The 21,494-nt window shown below is 35.8% G+C and overlaps 1 long non-coding RNA gene across 1 annotated transcript; it reads left to right on the top strand.

Moving 5' to 3' along the window:
- The first annotated feature begins 212 nt into the window (after positions 1-212).
- Positions 213-15,675, top strand: LOC145664532 (uncharacterized). The gene is made up of 3 exons (XR_014127461.1): positions 213-516; positions 4,166-4,260; positions 13,142-15,675. It is a non-coding gene; the product is annotated as an uncharacterized LOC145664532 (long non-coding RNA).
- Positions 15,676-21,494: the final 5,819 nt, after the last annotated feature.

Genomic DNA, 21,494 nt, shown 5'->3' with positions numbered 1-21,494 from the left:
TGCCTATTGTTCGTCATACCAAATAATGTGAAAGTTTTCATTTTGTATATGCGGAAAATGCAATGCAAACTTGGAATGTTTGTGGCAAATTAAATATCATTTGCAATTTTTATGAAAGAGTAAATTTAATGCAACAAATTTCATACAAATGTAGTTTCAAAACTTGGCAAAAGCAAACATTTGGCATTTTTCTGCAAATTTGCTTCCACCTATCTAGTGCGCTTGACAGTTTCAATTCAAACTTTGAATGTCTTAGCAAATTAAATATTATTTTCAAGTTTTATGTTATAGCAAATTTCATTCAGCAAATTATATACAGATGTAGTTTCAACAATTTGCGACTACAAACTTTTGGCAAGTTGTCTTCAAGCTACATACCCACAATTCACTGCGCTTGGACGTTTCACGAAAGAGACGTCATATGTTTGTTTTCTTTATGTGTTGCGGCGTGTGAGTGCTGTTGGACGAGTTCCTGGACATCAAAACATTGAGAGAGAGAGAGTGCTGTACAAAATGGTAAGTGCACAGTAATAGTTAAATATTCTTTTATTTTGTATAAAATAAAAATGTTACAGGAGTAAATGTGAATTATACGATGTTCGTGTAGCGCTTGCTAGTGAATCGAGTCGGACCTTTCAATCTGATAGCGCGAAAGGTTTATTGGATGCAAATATTTTACTCTTTATTTTACTTACCTTTAGAACATTTACAAGTAGAACTGATTGATTTCTGTGTGAAGAACTTAACATGATGTGAAAACAATGATTTAATGCACAAAGTGACGTGCAGGTTTACTTTTGGCGCACCACACGAAATAATTGTTGAAAAATTGATACTTTCATTCGTTTCTTTTATATTGTCTCCTAAAAGATTTCGCTAAGTAATATTTGAAAATATCTCACTATGAATAGATAAAATTCAAGGAGGCCACCTAATTGTTGAAAAGTTACGATTCTTTTTCGATTTCCATATAAATACGCCTTCGTGGTGTATGACATAAGAACTACAGTCCAAAAACACAACCAGCCTGTCCTAAATGACCACAAAAAGCACGAGTGCGATCTAACCGAGCCAGGGCGGTGCAATGCTGGTGTGCCTGCGCGGAGTACGTCCGTGGGAAGTGGGCGCGTCAATGATCATGGGTATACGCGTAAGCGAGGGTAGCAAACCTAAATGGGTTTTGGCAAAGATACGAATTTGAATAGAACTTGTCATGGTGTCATACTAGTAACGCTCCACATATAAACATAATATACAGGTTCTGTACACTGTGCAGAAGAACACCGCTGCGCCTGTGGAAAATAACATGTAATAGAGTCATCTTTCATATGCACTCAGTTATTTTATCGAGTGACGCGGTGGCTCAGTGGTAGAGTGTTCACATCCGGTGCTTGGTGTCCGTTGTTCGATCCAGCTCGCGCCGTGTGGACTGTGGTGCTGGTGGGCTTTCTCGGGGTTCTCCCGTTTCCTCTCACATTCTTCGTTCCACCATTTCACTCATCTCTCATCACCCTCTCCTTTAGCCTAACCGACATAAACGTGGGACGTAAAACTTAAAGATTTCATTTCTGTTTTTTCAGTTATTTTAGCACAGAATTGTGCTTTGGTCCAGGTCTTAGAAAAATGAAAATCTGGTCCTGACAATTACACACGACACAGGGAGAAATATCAGATTAAACTGACGAACGTAATTTTGGCAAATACAACCATGTTAATAAATATTGCTAAACGCGCGAAGAATATTGAAGGTAGATTGTACCACTGATTTAAATAATTTGCATATTGTTTTCCTGTAAAGCATTTTTACAGCGCATCAAGTTTTTTAGGCATCTTTAGTCTATACAATTAATTGCAGGGTACGAAGAGAGCAAAGCAGCTGCTGGATAGTGAACTTTCGCCAATTATATTCTTGAAAAAAAAAAAATTAAATTAAATAAAATGAAATCTTTTGCTTTTAGTCTTACGGTTATGCCAGCTATGCTCAAGGTGACGGTGATGAGAAATGAATAAAATGACGGAATGAAGAAAGTGGGAGGAAACGTGAGAATCCCGAGAAAACTCACACACAAAGTTTTTGTCCACCATAAAGCTCACTTGGCGCTAGCTGGGATCGAACTAGGGACCCCATGCACCAGAGTGAATGCTCTACCACTTAGCTACCGCGGCCTATTACACTTTTGTTCATAAGCAGACTATTGAATTCATTGTGTTGGAAAGTTGAAGGGGGAGATCTGAGGTGTCCCGTATTCTCATGGAGAAAATATGACGCTGTAAGATGTTAATTTCATGTAAGAAATTTTAAAACATTTATTTATTTTATAATCTTTGTTTTAAATTAATAGACCCCTTTTGGTATTCATATTTGGCGAACGTCAGTCAGGCTTCTGGATGACTTCATCTACATTTGTTCATTTCTCTGCCGAGGTCCTTCATGGCTAAGCCGTTAGTGTACGCATCTTCGGCGTGGGTGATCTGGGTTTGCTTCCCGGAGGGAGCTCATGTGGTTCGGATTCCACTTTAATCAGTAGGTCTCGTCTCACATAGCCTCGCTGCTAAAAGGGACGTTAAACACAAAATCAACTCAATCCTTTGTCTGCCTCTACCACACACACTACAGGGTACAATTTTCGGACTTTTAAGTTAAAATTTTCAGAGTACACGTACGCGACACTCTAAATTTCCCGTATAGATTTTGGCGGTATACCAACGTAAAATGTCAAAATGGCGGCCATTTTTTCAAAACAGCGAGTATTTACGCTACGAAGCGCAATTTTCAGTCTTTTACGTTGAAATTTTGACGGTGGAAGCACAAGATATGCTAACTTTGCTGTATAGATTTTTTCAGCGATTGAATGTAAAATTTCAAAAAGGCAGTGAGTAGAAAATTGCTGCAAGTTGTGACAATGACAATCTTGAAATATAAATAACATTTTAACACTTTTATCCCAAAGACATTGAAATATTTCGAAAAAAACGATTAAACCCGAAAAACACCCATATGGGCCCAGGTGTGTTGGGCTTTTTCAAAAAAGCCCGGGTTTTTTCAAACCCTGGTTTAAAAACATTGAATTATACAAAATAATCCATGGTTAGTACTAGTTACATATATTTTAATATAAGGTGTATGAAAATGCGGTATCCATAAAAGTGCTAGTAGTTTGAATTAAATTTATAGTGCGGAAACTTGTTTCAATACTTGAAATACATAGTCGTTATAAATATTAAGTATTGGAATTTTAAAATGCGCGGATTTGTGTCGTGTCATTAAAAAAAAAAAAGGTAATATAGAATTAGTCTTTAGTTAAGTAAATAATAATTTTCTACGACTTCACACAATAAACCTTAAACGTCATTTGTGTTTGTATTGTAAAAATAAATTGCGGAATTCTCATAAAGGAAACGGACCAGAATATATTAAATTGCACCATACGTTCCAAATGTTTAGAATTTTCTTTGAGAACTTGAATTTGGAGGTTTTCGTAATGCACACCATGGGCCATAATATGAACATTTTCTTCAGTTTTTAATTGTAAATGTAATGATTTTAGGTTTGATACCCTGAGAGAATCCTACCACACAATCAGAAAAGGGGGATAAAAGGAGCTTATAATATTAAATGCTTTTCGTTTCAGATTAAATACTTTTAGTGTCTGCCCATTCAAGTGTAATGAAGCAAACTGCTCAATCGATGCCTTTTAAAACTGAAAATAGGTCTATTTCTCGTGGTTTGTTCCTAGTGTTTTGTTTTAATGAATGCATTTTATAACATTTAACCTATTGCACTTTGTTGTACGTTTACTTTGGAACGCAAGATATTTTATAGAGGATACTGTTGTTGAAATGTTGCAGTGTGCGAAGCACTACAAGTGACGAGTCTAGGAGATAAAAATTTTGTTTTTCATTTTTTTTACAATTCGAAATCTGAAATTGACCGAAGTTGAGTCATCTTTTGATATGAAGGTTTTTTGGTGTTGAATATCAAAGCAATCCTAGTAACGCTCACTTTGGTCTTCTTATCCGGCTAGACTCTTTGCATTTGACGACTGCTGTGGTATTTGAAAAGTGTCGGACAAGGCAACCACCATGTTCAAATAATGTGTGTAAAAATTAGAATAAACCATTTGATGTTTAACATTTTGATCAAAAATATTCTTTTTCAATGCAGATGCTGTTATGAAATCACATCCCAACACAACCCAAGATTCGATAAAGAAAAATACAAGGATTTGTGAATCAAGCCAAAACGAGGTTAACTCGAAGGTGAGTAAGCAATTTTACGTTCAAGTATCACTCGGTTATTTCATTACAGGTATGATTTATTAGTTCATTGTTTGATGTTGTGTTCACTCGAGATGCACACAATCTCGAAAGTCGAAAACCCCGGCACGCCGTATGCTTTCTTCATTTGTCACTTTGTTAAACGAAGGTTAGAGACAAAAGACGACAACCCATCAGAGTCGATTTTACAAATTGACCGAAGTTTACTTAAACGAGGTTTACTGAACTTCGATTTTCAATGGTGCAACAAAAGTCCGGGAACCACGTTTAAACTTGAAAGTTTAATTTTGAACGCGTTTAAGTGAACGCTCGTTTAAACTTCGTTGGTGCACACGGCTGCGAGACTTAACCATGAACGTTGTTGGTGCAACATACATTTACACCGAGCTTGGTTATGACCCTCGTTCAACGAAGTTTAAACGCGTTCAACATTAACCCCTTCAGTGCGTAATTTTCAGATGCGAACCGCTGTAAAAAGTGTAGTTTTTTTCGAGAACTTTGGATGTTGATTCTAAATCTGTTTCAGAATTACTTACATCAGAATCACTAATTAATAACTCTTCCTCGATGTCAGCATGGTTGAAATATCGTTTTGAAGCCATTACTGTGCTGTCTGCTCTCAAACAAAACAAAGAATGAAAACTGTATTTGACGAAGCACAAACTCTATTTTAATTTCTTTCTTCCTCTTCTTCTTTTAATTAAGCAACAATTGAAACCAGCTGAGCGCAAACTCGCTAAATATTGTCGGGATAACATTACTCATACTATGGGCAAGTATATTCGCCATACGCAATACAAAGTAGCCAAAGCAAAATGAAAGCATATATATACGCCATCCGCACAGCAGGTGTGTTTTGAAGACACGAGTTAACTCGCCACCCACACTGAAGGAGTTAAACTTTCAAGTTTAAATGTGGTTCTCAGATCTTCGTTGCACCATTGGAAATCGAAGTTAAGTAAACCTCGTTTAAGTAAACTTCGGTCAATTTGTAAAATCGACTCTGATTGGTTGTCATCTTTTGTATCTAACCTTCGTTTAACAAAGTAACAAATAAAGAAAGCATACCGCGTGCCGGAGTTCTCGACTCTCTAGATCGTGTGCATCTCGACTGAACATAATCAAAGAATGGACTAATAAATTATACCTTTAATAAAATAAGCGAGTAATACTTGGTGTTGCAATATTGGTAGTAGATTTTAGATTAGATTGTAGCGTGTAGTTTTATACGAATCCATAGTATAAGTAGTAGTAGGAAAGGGTTAGAGGTCCGCAGGGGTTTGTTGGGTTCTGTTCTCCGTGCAGTTTTACTATACGTTTACACGTCCATTTTATGTCGAGAACTGAACCCAACTAACTCCTGCGGGGCTTCTGACTTTTTCCTACTACTACTTATACTATGGATACGTATAGTAAAACTGCACGTTGTTCTCGACATAAAACGGACAAATTAAAGACGTCTGCAATTTTTTCCATATATTTTACAATCTGTGGATCCGTAGCCCCTATAGTAACACTGCACTATAAAGATTACACTAAACTTATAACAAAGAACAAATATAATGTGAATCTATATGGACCAGTGGTGATTTCATGAATTGTCCGGGGGGAACTTCTCCGCGGGAACCATGAAATTCCCTCATGACCATATCCTATAGGTCAATGTTCCGTTAAGGGGGTCCAGTGTCTTTGACACCACTTCTTTCTATTGATTTTCGTTTGATTACATAATATAACGTTATATTAGGTTTGGTTAGATTAGCTTAGGTCTGGTTAGCTTAAGGGGGTCCAGTATAGTTTTGGACCCCCTTAACGGAACATTGACCATCCTATCATCCTGAATGTGGATTCCTAGTACATTTCATCCCCAGTATATTAAAATTCGCCACCACTAGAAAATAAAAAATGAAAAAAAAAAACTTCTGGAATCCACTGTTGGAGAAAATTGATTCAACAGTTATTCATATTTCATCGTGAAAATGTTATTCTAATGCCTTTAACATTCTTTTCCCTGTTGGTGTTTGCCTACAATTCCTAGTTAGCGTAGGTAAAGTTGAGGAGCTCTACCATTTATTCTTTCCATTAATGAGCTAACGACTTCTGCATTTTTAGTTTCTCACCTGTTAACCAGCTACGCACACATTTATAATATGTTTGCAAAGTTTTATATATTATAAATACAACAAGTGCAAAAACCACGCACGAATCTGTGCTAAATGGCCAAAACAACCGAAGTTTGTGTCTATTCCGATTCGAAGCAGGGCACAATTTGAGGGATCACTCGTGATTTTCTCCGCGAAAGCAGGCACATTAGCGATGGTGGTGTGTGCATAAGAAAATACCACTGTTTAAAATATCACCCTCCTGTTTTGCGGTGCAATTTCTCAAAAAACATTCGTTACACATGTAAGTAATCTGTGATTATAGAAACAGCGTTAAAATGTATTGTTCATAATTATGCAGTTATAATGCAAAACTAGTTTGTAGTAATCACGTACTACAAATTGGTAGGTACTTTTTGTACTAATTTGCTCATCACTCCAGCATATGGTTCTACCAAATTTCAACGCTTTTTTTTCTTCTTTTTACATTTCCAGGTTAGATTAGAGCTTTCTTTTACCAGAGCATGCACTAAATGAAGAGCGCCATTACTTTAGGATGGCTCAGTAACGAATAAATAAAGTGTGGACGTATAGCATAAAAACTACTGTGTATAAAACACAAACCAAGTTATGCTAGGTGGCCACTAAAAAGCACGAATGCTATCTAACCTAGTTACAGTAGGAGCGCAGTAGGGAGCCCCAAGCGTTTGCGTCCATAGGGAGCAGGCGCGTAAGCACGGGGTATGTACATAAACGAAGACAGTGGAAGAGCACACTTACATATACTATAATTTCTTTATCACTAATAATTAACTTCAATATGCTGTGATAAATGGTAATTACTTATATTCACATTTTCATTCCTTCATGAAAGATATTTCACTCGTTTTTTACCTATAAATTTTCTATTTGGTAGAACTGCCTGCTGAAGTGAACCATTAATTTGCTTACACCATGGCAAATTTGCCTGTTCACTACGGACGCACCTCGAATATAGCCGAGCAGCTTCACCTTGGCGTAAACCGTAATAGGTTCAAATATAGCTTGTAATGAGTAGCTTGCGAAGTTTGGTACGTGGTTTTGAGACGTGTGGCTTTCACTAAGTTTCTATGTGTCTTATACAATTGTACGCAATTGGTTCATAACACTCTAGGAATAACTGGGTAATGAGTTTTACGAGGAATAACTGGATGAGAAATAAACCACATATACGTTTTTTTTTTTTTTTTTTTTTTAATCAGCTCATAGAATTTTCGACAATGAATTTTCTAAACAATTTTCCAGTAAAGGTTAACCTTAGGAGGGCATAAAAGTTATGTCTATAAATACAGTATTTTTTTTTTCTTTTTTTGTCAAAACTCCATGCAAATAGCATAAAAGTCCTTATCCAATTATTTATCGTAAAACTTATTATCTAGTTATTCCTCAAGTGGTATTAACTTTTGCGTACAATTGTATAAGACATATACAAACTTAGCTTCATATAATGAAAGCCACACGTCTCAAAATTACGCACCAAACTTTGGAAGCTGCTCGTAACAAGCTATTTTTTAAACTATTACGATTCGAAGGTGAAGCTGGAGGGCTGTAGTCGAGGTGCGTATAACTGTAAGCAAATTAAGGGTGAACTCGAGCAGACGGTTCTACCGAATAGAAATTTCATAGGTAAAATACGACGTGAAATATTTTTCTATCACAGCATATTGAAATGAATTATTAGTAATAAAGAAATTATTGTATGTTTAAGCGTGCTCTTTCACTGTCCTCGTTTATACGTATACCTGGTTGTTGACGCGCCTGCTCTCTATGTATGCAACCGATCGCTATCGTTCGGGCCTCCCTACTGCACTCCTACTCTAACTCTGTTAGATAGCATTCGTGCTTTTTGGTGGCCACGTAGCACAAGTTGGTTCGTGTTTTATACACAGTAGTTTTTATGCTGTACGTCCACACTTGATTTATATGATACTGAGCCATCCTGAAATCAATCCGCAAGTAGTAATGGAGCTCTTCATTTAGTGCATGCTCTGCTAAACGAAAGCACGAACCTAACCTGAAAATGTAAGAACGTGTCAAAATTTGGTAGAACCGTCTGCTCGAGTAATGAGCAAATCAGAACCAAAAATACGTACCAATCTGTAGTAGGTGATAACTACAATCTAGTTATGCACTATAATTGTATAATTATGAACCATACATTTTAATGTTGTTTCTATAATTACATGTTACTTACACGTGTAACGAATGTATTTTGAGAAATTGCGCCGAAAAACAGGAGGCTGACATTTTCCACACTTTTCTTTTCCTTATTCACACACCACCATCGCTAATGTGCCTGCTTTCTCGGACAAAGTCACGAGCGATCCCTCAAATTGTGCCCTGCTTGGAATCGGAATAAATACAAACTCCGTGGTTTTTGCACTTATTGCATCTATAACATATAAGTTTGCAAGCATATTATAAATGTGTATGCAGCTGGTGGACAGGTGAGAAACTAAGAATGCAGAAGACGTTAGATCATAAGTGGAAAGAATAAATGGTAGTGCTCCTCAACTTTACCTATGCTAACTGGGAATTGTAGGCAAATGCCAACAAGGAAAAGGATGTAAAAGACATTAGAATAACATTTTGATGATAAAATATGCTGTTGAATCAATTTTCTCCATCAGTGGATTCCACAAGTTTTTTTTTTTTTTTTTTTTTTTTTTTTTTTTTTTTTTTTACTGGTGGCGAATTTTAGTATACTGGGAGAAGAATTGTGTTAGTAATGAAATTATTGGGATTCCGCATTAAGCATAGGTCCCGATGGAATTTCATGGTTCTCGGGGAGAAATTGCCCTGGCCAATTCCTGAAATCATCACTGGTCCACATAGATCCACATTAAATTTGTTCTTTCTTATAAGTTTAGTGTAATCTTAATAGTGCAATTTTACTATACGGAACCACATATTGTGAAATATATGGAAAAAATGCAGAAGGCTTTAATTTGCCCATTTTACGTCGAGAACAGCGTGCAGTTTTACTCTACGTATCCATAGTATCAGTAGTAGTAGTAGTAGGAACGGGTTAGAATCCCCGCAGGGGTTAAGTTGGGTTCTGTTCTGGACATAAAATGTTCAAACTAAAGACTTGCCCATATTTTTTTTTTTTTATATATTTTACAATCTGTGTATCCGTATAGTAAAAGTGCACCGAGAACAAAACCCAACAAACCCCTGCGGGACTTCTAACCCTTTCCTACTACTACTAGTACTACTACTTAACTATGGATGAGTATAGTAAAACTACACGCTACAATCTAATCTAAAATCTACTACTACTAATATTGCAACACCAGGTATCACTCATTTATTTTATTACAGGTAGAATTTATTAGTCTATTCTTTGATGTTATATTCAGTCGAGATGCACGCAATCTCGAAAGTCGAAAACCCCGGCACGCGGTATGATTTCTTCATTTGTTACTTCGTTAAAAGAAGGTTAGAGACGAAAGACGACAAGCAATCTGAGTCAATTTTACAAATTGACCGAAGTTTACTTAAACGAGGTTTACTGAACTTCCATTTTCAACGGTGCAACGAAAGTCTGCCAGCCACGTTTAAAGTTGAGAGTTTAATGTTGAATGCGTTTAAGTGAACGCTCGTTTAAACTGCGTTGGTGCACACGGGTGTAAAGAGCACTTTTGATGGTAATAAATAACTTTTCTTCCATGATTACTCATCAGTTGAAGCATGTGCTTCGGTTATTCAGCGATTTTTTTTTCTTAAAGTAGCACTAAGAAACAGTTAAAAATTCAGTAGTCATTATGAAATGAAAGTAGTTGTCACTTCAAAAGCAGTGCAATCTTCATATCGTCCCTAGTATTCTTTTCCAATAATGAAAAAATAAAAATACTCGTTCAAGTTTGAACCAATGCAAGAAAATCCATATTTTCAGGGAAAGCACTTTATAACCACATGGAGGGTGTAATGGCGCTGATTTTTATATGTTTGTAGTGTGTTTGCTTACGAGGAAAGTACACGAATCATGAGAGTTGGATTTTTATGAAATTTTGTGTTAAAATTAAGTTCTAGTTGCTAAGCAGGACAGTAGTGGTCATTCGTTTCACAAATATTCCATTGAGCTGCTACATGCATACCATTTTGAAATCAGGTAGGCAATAAAATGTGAAGAATACCTGTTTGGATCCGTCAAGAAGGAAATATGGGCAGATCCAACACAACTATTGGAAATCGGGGTAGACAACTTATGTTTGAGGGCACTTCCAGTGCAATGTCACCATCTTAAACGCCGCCATATTGAATTGCAAACATAGTATAAATGAGAATGGGGTCATGTGGGGTATCAAAGATCACTGGAATTGTAAGCAAAGTCTACATATCTGCTGCCACTTGTGAGTTAATAGCTGTCTCACACAGGAATGTATGGAAGCCATTCGACCCTCGAAAACATATTTTGGTGTGTTGTAATTAATGAAAGATAAGTTGCTTATTAAAATATCCCCGTGAGGAATCTTTGATGGATGGCCACATGTGATGGAATACTGAGCTAGGTTCGTTCTTTGTAGCCTGCCTCAATTCAAAATGAAGGATGTTTCTATTTATAGATAAAAATGTTTCATTTTAGTAACATTTTTTTCGAACCTGTTACTTTGACATGTTGAACATTTTGTTGATGTTTATTCTAAACAAAATCCAAGTAATATGAAACAGGTTATTGTAATAGGCTCAGGGAAAACAATAAAACTTAATACCTTTTATTCATAATCACAAACCATCCTTAAATCTGGATTCAGGCAAATGCTACTACGTACATTAAGTCTAGTCAATGCTGCAAGAATGACGTTACATAGACACCACGCCGCCATATGCACTCTGTTCTTTGTTTCCTGTTCCCTGCTAGTTGCTTTAGTTCTTTCTTCGTGAGTTTTATTCGATTTTGTTTCTTAGTGGTATGAATTCGTTTTTGTTTTAATAACATTTTGCCTTGTATATTTGCTAGCTCGCCACAATAGAAGGAATTTGCTTATTTTTCCATATCATGTGGTAGCTATTTTCTCATGAGAGGATATATGAGTGGATTACCAATCTCTTATTGATTTGAATCATTTTCTCATGCGCCTTTGCATCTAACGACGGTGTATTCTGTTAAACCATGTGTGGAAATAAAATTATGGTAAAACTGTTATGTTTACAAAGAATATTCAGTTTGCGTGGTGTACATTTTCTATAACGGAAGAGGACGTCGGGTGCATATAGGGCCAAGCCACATTTTCCAACTTCCCAGATAATACGTTTTAAAAATTTAGAGCAGTTATGACCAACGTCTTGGGATTACGGAGTCGAAGATTACAAATTCCGAAACGTCGAAGGTCACAGGAGCCATTCAATTTTCAGGAACTTCTTTATATATTTCATCATTTTTCAAGACCGCTTTGGTATTTGTGGTAATAAAACAAAGTGTCTGCAACCATCAACTTTGTCAACCATTTTAGGAGATTCGGGGATATATACATTATCCCAAAACACCCTAAAAACATAGGTGCTATAGTTGAAAAAAAGAGAAACAAAGTAATGCTCTCCAAGACTATACAACAAATGAAAAATGTTTAAAGCGAATAGTGTCCCTCACGAAACGTTAAGAAAAATTGTTGTTTTCGAAAATGTTCAAAAAAAAGCATGATGTTTTTAAAAACTTAAAGCTATGTTGTTCCTTATGAAAAGCTAAGAAAATTGCTTGCTCGATTATTCACCAAATCAGGAATCACTTTTAAAAATCGGGTACCGAAGTTCATAGTCCTCCTTACAATTCGAGTCTTGTGAGGCAGCAATTCAACTCTTTGCTTATGTTTGTTCTAAAATTCCTGCAATAATTAGCATTAAAGTAAATGATTTTAATGTACAACATACATGTCATCATGAACCAAAAGTACAAGGGAAGTCTTATTATCTTTCGAAAATTTGACATACAACGTTTGTATATTTAAAATCACAAATTGGGGTAACAAAGAATCTCGAGGGTCCCATGTGCTACCTTCAGTTGTATGAGGATTCCAAAGTCTTATGGCCATTGAATCACAATTCAGTGATATAAAATCGCAGCCCGAACTGTTGGACTTAAACTAAATTTGATGCGAAGGTATGTCTTGAAGAGCAAGTTATGTCTTGGAGAAAAAGAGAATTTTGGCCAGGTCGCCATCTTGAATGAAATAGGGCCGCCAGTCAATATACGATTAGAAAGTGCCTAGCGCGAACAACTAAGGCTAGAGAAGCGGAATTCGCTATCATGGTATATCATGAACAGTAGTTTGCGGAAAATTAGGAAGTATTAAACAATTCGCAATCTTGAGTTTATGACCACCGAAAGTGGATCATTAGGTATAGGTTACATTAAAAACACGATCCAAAATAGCGGGAAAACGTATATGAAAAAGCTGCACAGGCTGAAGCGCTGGAGCTAGAGAAACGAAATTTGTTCTGATGATTGTATCATGAAGAGTAGTTTATGAAACAATTGCGAAATTTTCAAAACGATACCGTTTTTAATGGAAAATGAGCACCAAGTATCGGAAGCAAACTGAAATCATCGGAAGCAATACAACGTACGTGATTTATTCTGTAGACATGTAGAAATAAAACTGCCATCCGTGGTCCTCAGATATTTCCTTGTCAATACGTGAGAAATTGACTCTCGTCTTAATATCATGTTGATAATCGAATGTTATAGCGCAAATGCATAATTCTTTGAATTTTCATTTCAGAGAAGGCAGAAGCAGAAGTACTCCAGTTTCCTTGGATGAGAGCAGAAACACCACTCGAGTTTCAATGGATGAGAGTGGAAGTGCTACTCGAGTTTCATTTGAGGAAAGCGGAAGCACTATTCGAGTTACTCTGGATGAGAGAGCATCCTCATCTGGAGGTGGCACTCACAGTAGCACAGTCTCAGTTTCCAACGGAAGAACAGTGATGGCGAAACGTGGTGATAGGTCTGTTTTGAGTTTGTAGTTTTTGTTGGGTGCTATGTTGAAGGAAAGTTGCACATAATGAAGTGAGAGTTGTTTAGCCTGCATGCGTATGAAACAAGACCTATAACCAAACTTAAGACTTTGTTCATATATGGTTGAAACCGCATGGTGATAAGTCTGTTTTGTGCATTTAGTTTTTCTTTTTTTTTTTTTTTGTGCTAATTTTGAAGGAGAGTTACACAAAGTGAGAGTCGTTTAGCTTGTATGCGTAATGGAAGAACAGTGATTACGAAATATTTGTAACTATTTGTAAGAAGTAATCCGAACAACTTAAGACTTGTTTATATATGGTTGAAACCGCACACGGTTGATAGATCTGCTTTGTACATTTAGTTTTTGTTAGGTGATAATCAAGGAAAGTTGCGTATAATGAAAAGAGAGTCGTTTAGCTTGTATGCATATGAAACATGAGTTAATGTTTACCATCGGGGTAGTTATCAACAAAGATGCATTGTACATAGTTTCCAGTAATATAACTGTTTTGTTCATCCACGAGATAATTTGCAGCATCTGTGCTGTAGGTAGTGTGCTATATTATGAACTGAAAGATAAACATCATTCAAATACCACATTCACTATGCTTTATATATATATATACAAACTCGTATTACTTCCGTGAAATTCATATAATTATATTAAATTTTGACAAAATGGTCGTATGGTATTTTGTGAGCTGGTCAATGATATCGGCAGAGAACTGGGTTTATAAATCTATCAGTTGGTATGACTCAAGCGGCTTGTAACTGCTAAGAAAAGTTACCCCCAAAAATATTCACCTGTTTTTCGAAATAAAGTAATTAGCATGAAAAGGGTGTAAAGTATGAAGTATTTTTATAATTGAGTATGTAGGTTAAACTGCATGGTACGAATGGATTTTTAGGTATATTGTACTCACCTCACGGACCTCGTTTTTGACAGCATCGACCAAAGCATGAAGACCGGCAAATAATAGTTAAAAACCACAATGTAGTGTTTTATAGTTTGTGACCTCGGTTCCAGATAAAAAACTGAGAAATGGAGAATTTTAACGTGTAGCAAAATATTCCTCACCAGAAAACTCCAACTTCCTACCTCAAATCGCCTCCGAATTTGCACCAAGCATGGCGAGCATATATAAAACACAACCGGATGTTTTTGTTTCTCAATATAAGATAGTATTTAGCTGAAGTAACTGAATGCAAATAAGAATTTTGAAAATGAATCCTGTATCGTGCAGATGCTATGCAACCAGTTTGTGTGAGTGATGACTGGGTCGCTTCTCGATCAAGTATGTGTCTATACGCCAGATATTGGCACACGTTTGTTTCTGGATGCATGTTCCGATAGTTCGGGGGAAAATCTTCCGGGTGTGTTCTATCTCTGCTTGATGCGAAATCAGGTTGATTTGAGATATGAAGAAGGCAGAGTTCAAAATTTTGATATTTTCTTCCATTTTCGCACGATTTTCAAACTAAAAAAAAAAAAAAAAAAAAAAAAAAAAAAAAAAAAAATGGTGGGAAGCGTTGTGAATAGGCTTCAGATACTGGCATCTGGTACTAAGTATTTTTATATATACACAACAACTTACTTTTCTCAACTTTTTTTTTTCTATAAAACAGTTTTTGTTAATCTCCTTATGAATTCTGTAATATGATTACTGCATATTGTTATAGTTTGTAGTACATTGTCATTCTAAAGTCAAAATCAAGCAATAAATATATAATGCCCTTTATTTACCGTATAGTATTTTTTTAATGTTTCATCCTAATCTTCTTAGTTATTTTTATCTGCTTGTTCTCACACATTCTAATGCGGTTGTGCCATTACCATGATTTTTACTGTTTTTTTCGACATGATAATTTAGAAAAGGCTTAATCCTTTGTTCTTGGAGCCATCTGGATGCCGCCATGTTTGTTTATGCATTTGGAAGTGTGTTTTCCCTTGTGCATTATCTTCGAGTATAATGTGTTGTTATTGGATAATTTGTCGTCAATTGCTACTTTGCTGAGTGATTGTGCAGCCGACTTTGTAAAATTTTGGATTAAAATGTACAGGCCAAATTCGTTAAAAGGTCAAATTTATTAGATTTGTTTCAATGACTCGCTTTTAAGTCGAAATCTCCCTACGAGGAACCAGAGAAACTTTCCGTGTCCATTACAAGAGTAAGTGATGGAATAAACGTTGATGTAACCTTCAGAAATATTCAGGTTTAGGCGTTTTCTATTTTTTTTAAGTATTTATGTATGTACATATATAAATTAAATGACGTTAAAATAGTCGTTAATAAGTTACTTCTTATTTTATGAACAAAGTGCAGCTGGAAGGTAGCAAACTATCTTCTATATTTGCTCTCTTCAAAAGGATGTGGGCTGATAAGGGTCATTTTTCGCCCATCGAACACCGGAAAAATGTAAAGTGTCTATAGAGGCTAGGTACATTCTGTTCTCTCATAAGTCGAAAGACACACTACCAAAATAAATTGATCCTCATATCAAAACTTACACAGCGTCATATTATTATGAGTTTGGTTTATTTAGGTTCATCGAATCCTTCTTACTACAAGCCTATGTCAACGACAGCAAACATTGTCAAAATGACGCAAAACTACTTCTTTTTGGGCACTAATTTCTATGACTTATTTTCTTTCTCACATATCTATTATATTCACATACAAAACATATCTTCCAATATACAGACATTGCAAACTTGTCTGAATCGGACTCTTCATTTTTCCGGTATTCGATGGGCGAAAAATTACCCTTATCAGACCATGTCGTTTGATATTTTTATATAGTTGTACTAGTTTCAAGACAATTGCTGCAAATTTTGATTAAGATATGTAGAAAAATTCTGAAACTAGTGAGGTACAAGTCCGAATATAAACTGCTTGGGATCTAAAAACTATTAAAGCATACGAAACACAATGTCTCATTCCGATTACATTTAGACAGAACCTGGAAATAATGAAAAATATCTTCTAAACGTCACAGGTGATTACTCCATGTATGCAACCGGAATGGTAGATTGTGTTTTCTGTTTTAATAATATTAAATCGCAAGCAGTTATTATTTTGACTTAAACCTCGATCACTAGTTTCAGAATTTTGATACATATTTTAGCCTTATACCAAATTTGCAACAAACAATACCTTATAAATTTGCTACAAACAATACCTTATAAATTTGCTACAAACATTACCTTCTAAATTTGCTACAAACATTACCTTCTAAATTTGCTACAAACATTACCTTCTAAATTTGCTACAAATATTACCTTATAAATTTGCACCAAATATTACTTTATAAATTTGCAGCAAACATTACCTGATACATTTGCAGCAAACATGATCTTGCGATCGTAAAAACACTTTCTGCAATGTTGCTGCAAACCTTTTAATATTTTTACCAAATTTATCAGCTCATTTTCGGAAATTTTGTCAAAAAAAATTTGCACAAAATATTTGCAGCAAAGTCCTGGCAAACTTTCTTGCTGTGCAGTCGCAAACATTTCGTTTGTATTGGCAGATGTTTTCGTTTTCTGAGGCAACTTTGCTGCAAACTCAGCCAGCGTCAACTTCGTTATTTGCATTGAACTTTCGGCAAATTTTCTCATTTGAAAAGGCAAGTTTTTTGCAAACTTTTTAGTTTGCCTCTGCAAATTTTTAAACATTTTTAAAAACTTTTCTGTGCTATCTGGGCGGTAGTCTATTTTACTTTGATTGGTGTTGTTTTTATAAAGATGGAGAACGAAAATATTTTACCGTTCGAACATTTGAAAGAATACTTTTTTTTCTTAAGAGCTGAGGATGATGGTAGACAGAATTTAAAAGTAAAGTGTCTGAAGTGCCCCGACGGAAAATATTTATCAACAACTAGCGTGCCATAATTAACGATTTACAGTAAGAGGTTAATGTGAATAAACTGTGTTTTGATGAGCAGGCCTACTTTATTCCTAGAAAATAGTTCGTTGATGGATGTAATATTGGAATTCTTTCAGATCAGTTTGCTTATCCTAGAGTCCCGTTGATTATAGAGTATTCAAGTCGAGTTTCGAGTCAAGTCAAGGATAATATTCTCGAGTCGAGTTCCGAGTTGATTCAGTTCTTCGCGTCGAGTTTCGAGTTCAGTCGAGTTTGATAAATGGCTCGTTCGTTTTAAGTCGTCTTGAAATCATGGCCTGATTACACTGAAAAACAAAGCCATGGAATACTTTTAGTGTTGCTCACGAGAGGGGACACTGCTCGCATCTCGTCTCGTCTCGATAACAAGACCACAAGAGATTTTTTATAACAAGCTCAGCTCGGCTCGGCTCAACTGAGAAGATGGCTCAAGCTGGCTCACTTGGGGTGAACCATCGGCTCGAGCTGGCTTGGTAAGGATGAGCCATTTGCTCGGTTCGGCTCAACTAAGCCGAGGGCTCTAGCCGAGTCGGTTGGGGGAGCTGTTGGCTTGGCTCACTTTTCGGTTCGGGTCGATAGTTAATGAGCTGTGAGCCGAGCTGCTTGAGTCGTTGACAATTCTAAACCCGGGCAAAGCAGTTTTGAAGATGTTTGGCCAGTGCCCTATAACTTTTAACAATATTTGGCTCGAGCCCGAATACTCAACCTAGACTCTCAACCCAAATTCAGAAGCTCGTGAACAATGTCCTTGACTCCTAGACTTCACGACTACCGAGGTTGGCAATCAACTAGTTTTTTAGTATTCAAATACAAACCGCCTATCTTTCTTTTTATATACAGTGTTGTTATTATTATTAATAATAATAATAATAATAATAATAATAATAATAATAATATTATTATTATAAAAATAATAACAATAATAATATAATTTGTAGTAGTAGTAGTGTCATTGATAATAATTATACTGTCTATGTACTTGAAGAATGTACTCGAAACTACACACCGGATTTGGCTCAAATCGACTCGGAACTCGACCCCAATTCGAGTCGAGTTGGAGGAAATTTTTCGAGTCGAGTTTTCGGGTCGAGCTCAAAGATGTCTGTTTCTAGTCAAATCGATTGTCAAAGAAAACTAGCTCGAACTCGTTCGTGTCCATCCCTACGAGTAACGCAGTATGGCATTTTATCAATGTTACGTTATATGAAAATGTTCATATATCAAGTAAAAATTTGTCCTTGCATTTACATAAAGCGATTCAGAACGTGCAATAATAATAATAATAATAATAATAATAATAATAATAATAATAGCGGTAGTAATAGTAGTACGGAAAATTGAAGTCATATTTTTTTTTCACATTTATAAAGTTTCGGACCTAAAAGTAACGCGTTGGTAACGCGTTACTTTCGAAGTAAAGTAACAGTTACTTTTTGGGGGCAAGTAACGCGTTACTAACGCGTTACATTTTAAGAGAAAGTAAAGTAACTTGTAACGCGTTACATTTTTACAAGTAACTTACCCAACACTGACAACAGGTTCACCTCAGATATCAGATTCATTTGCCATAATATGAGTCTCACTTCCCCCCTTATCCAGAATAAGCCTCAAATCTGCCCGCTTCCCAATGTTGAGGATAACTCTGCTCCTCTGATCCTCTACAGCTTTGTTTTTCAGCTCCATAAATATTTTGAATATCGCTTTAAAAAAATAAATAAATAAATGAATAAATAAATAAATAAATAAAAATAAAATAAAAAATAAGGAACGGATTTACCCGCCCAACGTTGAAGACAGATTTGCGCCGCTAATCAAGAAGATTGGTTCATAGGCATCTAGTCAGAGCGAGGGAGTGGTGTTAAACCCTACGAAACAAGGTTAGCGCACGACTTGTTGATTTAAATTTGTTCAATTACACTTTTTCGATAAATTTAATATAAATTAGGTAATACCGCACGAACTCGTCAGACGAGTAATATAGTAAAATGTACCTATGTAAAGTTTAAGCCAAACATTAAAAAAGTTTTTCAACATAGCTGTGAAATTCAATGTTCTTACGTTTCTTGATCAATGTCAGAGTCGGGAAGGGATGAAGGTACCATCTTCTTCCTAACGTTTTTGATTTCGTTTCGGTTCGTTTTCAATTTGAAACACCATGTATATTTCGACATTATCAAACACAAGGTAACATTAGCATGAGTTTAATATGGAAGACATTATGTTTAAGAGTTTCCTCAAAGGCTTTCCCTTTTTTCTTTTTTCTTTTTCTTTTCTTTTACATTATAATTCTACGAATACTTCCATAATCATCCACCATCTTTAGCCTAAATGACATATTGGTGGAACATTAAAGACTTCATTTTATTCTTATACATACACGACCAATATGCGGCTGATTAATTTCCAGTAATATATGTGACAGTGTTCAAAGTTGCTACACCTATTATGTTGCAAAGTAATACCGCAACAAAGGGAGGACTGAAAATTTCATGCGTTATTTCGTTAAACATTTCCTCTGCTACAAAGGTACTTAAGTCATTTTGAATTCTATTCGAAGTTCCAACATAGTTGCGTTCAACAGGTGGTTTGCAACTTTCTAACCACATGTTAAAATCAAATTCAGCAGTTCAATGCTATTCTCTTTGTCTTCTATGTTTCAATATCAGATTGGCTAAAGGAAACCCCTGCAAATAATCAAATATTATATTTTCTGTTCATTTTTTTACATTTTCGTTGTCTCATAGCATTGTTAAGAATCCACTCGATCCTCAATCCTTGTGTAATTGAATGTCTTTACGTAGTACTTGGGTAGAAATGGTTTTGGGATTATTCATGACACCCAATATTTACACAGAAAATAATCACTGAATTCTGAGACATTTCAAACGCACTTTCAGTAACAAAATAAACATGATTAATATGACAGAATTTAGGATTTTTAAATTTCTGGGCTGTCGGCATCTAAGACCATTTTTAGCCCCTCACGTGTTTGAGGGATGACGTCCCTCGGCGAGCACACAATCCGGGGAAAGGGAAGGAAGGAAGCGGCCTGGGACCTATAAGTTAGGTACCATCCCGGCATTTGTCTGGAGGAGGAAAAACCTCATTCAGGGTGGCTGGTCTGAAAAAGCGTTTTACACTTTCTCGACCGAGTGACCCCACCGGAAATCGAACCCGGGACTGTTCGCACCGAAGGCAAGAGCGTTAGCGGCTACACTACGCGGGGCCACTGATTAATATGACTATTTGCCACTGAATGAACACTGAATTAACTGATTCGTAGAATGGTGACTGTTTACATGCCTAATCTGTATGGTGAAAGGTTGACCTACCATTTAAATCCTTTGGTGGTATGCTAGTGTAAAAGGTTGATAACCCCTGCATTAGACGATATGGTAGTAGTAAAGCTTATTAATGGTGTGCTTAATTTTAATGTCAGTACTTTTCCCTCAATCGATTTGGTAATAATGTTACGTGCTACCGTTTACATATCAAATCACAATCTGACTCTTCTATTACTCTCTTCCCCTCCCAAAGTCGCGTTAGCTACCAAAATAATTTTACGAGTATTTGGTTCGAAAGGTTTTTTTTTTTTTTTTTATTTTTTAAAAAAAATCTTGATTCATACTAGCCATAGTCCAATGAACCTTGACAAATATTTCACATAGCCTGGAACATGTACTAGTTTTCAAGAGAACCTTCGTAAAGGTCTGAACATGAGGCCTTATTATGGGTGTACAAATACGAAAAAAATCTCGGAAAATTCCTGGAATATTCGAAGGAATTTCATACGCATTCGTGAATAGTGACACATGCAAATGATGACATTCGAAAACCTGATTCATTCTAAAGACGACATACGAACCATGAGTCTAAGAGAATTATAGTAGGTCAGAAACTTCCAAATTTATTTTTTTATTTTAATTATTACAATTATTATTTTGATTTTTCAAAATGTCACAACCAGATTTCAAAATATTTTATATATTCATACGTACTTGCGTGTATACTTTGTAGAAGTACCTTTCATGGAAGTATCTGGAACTGAGATCTTTGACGGAGGTATCCAATTAGTAAAAAATATCCTGTTTCGGGAAAATTCTCTGAAAAATTTTCCCCAATTTCTCCTAAATTTATATATAGATATATGGCACAGTTTCAATCTAAAGTGAATGACTTATTAAGCATGAATTTAAGGCAATTAGGGTAAGA

This window comes from Thermobia domestica, chromosome 11 (assembly GCF_964235325.1).
Source record: "Thermobia domestica chromosome 11, izTheDome1.hap1.1, whole genome shotgun sequence".
In the NCBI taxonomy this organism is placed as follows: domain Eukaryota; kingdom Metazoa; phylum Arthropoda; class Insecta; order Zygentoma; family Lepismatidae; genus Thermobia; species Thermobia domestica.
The sequence above is the reverse complement of the archived record's forward strand: the minus strand, read 5'-3'. Positions and strand labels throughout refer to the sequence as shown.